We start from the raw sequence: 2,392 nt of genomic DNA, 5'->3' as shown, positions 1-2,392 counted from the left end.
AGTGTGACCCAAATCCTCAAAACCATAGTAGAAAAAAAAAAGATAAAATATTTTTAAAACACTGTATCACAAAACTTATCTTAAGCAAAGTTTAAAGACAAAAGTTAAACTGGAAAAAGAATTTGTAACTCACAACATAGACATAAGGAAAATGTCCTAAACATATAAAGAGCTTTTTAAAAATTGAGAATAAACAATGCCATATGCTGGCAATGATGTGGAACAACAGGAACTCATTGCTGGTGAGAAGGCAAAATGGTACCGCCAGTAAAAAGTCTCTGACGGTTTCTTACAAAGCTAAACTTAGGTTTATTGTATAATCAAGTAATTGTGCTCCTAATCATTTACTCAAATGAGCTGGAAACATATCCACATAAAAGCCTACACTTTCATATTTATAGCAGCTTTATTCATAATTGCCAAAATATGGAAGCAAACATCATGTCCCTCAGTAGGTAAGTAGGTAAACAAACTGTGGTACATTTATAAAACAGAATTTTATTCAATAATAAAAAAAAGAGCTATCACGCTAAAAACAAAACAAAAAAAGACAAGGCAGTAACCTAAATGCACATTGCCACGAGAAAGAAAGCAGTCTGAAAAAGCTACATACTTTATGATTCAAACTACATAATCTTTCCCAAAATTTGCACCATTTCAGCCAGCTAGAAATAGCTATCCCTCTTTATAATTCTATGCACTTTGGAGTTCACTCATGGGCCTTATCACTTTTTCTTTGGTCAATTGTGTTCATTGCCTAAAACACTACATTGCAAAGTAATTGCATAAAGATGGCTTAATGTGCAACTTTTTAAAACAGCAGTGTGCTCACCAATGAGTACTCAACAAAAAGTTAAATTGTCATCTAGTGATTTTTTGGATTTATTCTTTTGAGGTAACCATATAATTGTTCATTGATTTTATCTAGCATAGACAAAGAATATCAACAATTGCTAATTCAAAGAATAGAAATATATTTTTATATTGATTCTAAATTTAAACACAACTTATTCAAATTTTCTCAATAATAATCGCATAGTAAGAAACCCATATTAATTTTTCTTGGTGGCAGTGAAAGCTTTGAAAAGCTTAACATTAGTTTATTACTACTTGACATACCCAAGCATGAAGCAAATATTTTTATAGATTTTAAAATATTTCTTTCATCATATTTGGTACACCACAAGATCCTACAGCAATTTTAGTGAACTTAAGTTTAAACAGGTCAAAATTATATGATTAATGCCATTCATCTTCAATCAAAACTAATAATTGTTCAAAATAGTTTTTTGTATAAAACTTGTTAACATTTACTTAACACTGTCTTGAGGCCAGTGAGTGATTCCTAACCTACTAGGTCAATGGTCATCAATCTTTCCTGCTTCTTATAATCACCTGAGATGCATTTAAAATATACTAATTTCTGTGTCACACCTTCAGAGACATTTTATTTAATTTGTCAAAGAATGTGGCCTAGACATGGGAGTTTTGAAATCTCTTCAGGTGGTTTTAATGTGCAGCCACAGTTGAGAATCCCAGGAATAGACCATGTGTGCTACATCATTTCATGTGGTTTTCTTAAATACTTCCAGGAGGCCACACTGCAGGGCATTTTGGACAGCATTTAGCCTATAAACTAAACAGTGGCTCCTGGTTCAATAGAAATGGATTCAATTTTATTATCTCAGTCAATTCATTTCCTTTATAATCTATTACATTCCACATAAACTAATCTGTCTTTGAGAAAGTTAAAGCATTTCAAATATACCTCACTTTAATTTTTTTTACTTATTAAATTGAAATTGGTCAACATGAACATACTGGTTTCATGTGTGGCTTTCTGTGTTACAAGATCTGTATATTGCACCATGTGCCCACCACCCAAGTCAAATCTTCTCCCGCCACCTCATATTAGACCCCCCTTTCCCCCCACCCCTTCCCTCTGGCAACCACTACTCTGCTGTTTGTGTTCATAACTTAAAGTTTTATATTCCACATATGAGCAAAATCATATGGTTCTTAGCTTTTTCTGATTTATTTTACTACATACTGTTCTCAAGGTCCATCTATGTTGTTGCAAATGGCGCTATTTCATCTTTTCTTATGGCTAGGTAGTATTCCATGTGTATACTAGTCAGTATCACATCTTCTTTACCCAGTCCTCACTTTATAGAAAGCACTGGGTAGATCATTAATCAGCCTTAGATTCTGTGGCAAAATATTTTATTTAAAACTAGGGGCCGGTGCATGAAATTCGTGCACTGGGTGGAGGGGGGAGTGTCCCTCAGCCCAGCCTGCCCCCTCTCACATACTGGGAGCCCTCAGGCGTTGACCCCCATCACCCTCCAATCGCAGGATCGGCCCCTTGCCCCGGCCTGACGCCTCTGGCAGA

At 34.9% G+C, this 2,392-nt stretch overlaps 1 protein-coding gene across 3 annotated transcripts in view; it reads left to right on the top strand.

Moving 5' to 3' along the window:
- The window catches only part of LOC102773004 (solute carrier organic anion transporter family member 1B3), a 50,418-nt gene that overhangs the window by 46,467 nt on the left and 1,559 nt on the right, over positions 1-2,392 (top strand). The window lies entirely within an intron of this gene.

This window comes from Myotis davidii, unplaced genomic scaffold (genome assembly GCF_000327345.1).
Source record: "Myotis davidii unplaced genomic scaffold, ASM32734v1 scaffold346, whole genome shotgun sequence".
Classification (NCBI taxonomy): Eukaryota; Metazoa; Chordata; class Mammalia; order Chiroptera; family Vespertilionidae; genus Myotis; species Myotis davidii.
The sequence above is the reverse complement of the archived record's forward strand: the minus strand, read 5'-3'. Positions and strand labels throughout refer to the sequence as shown.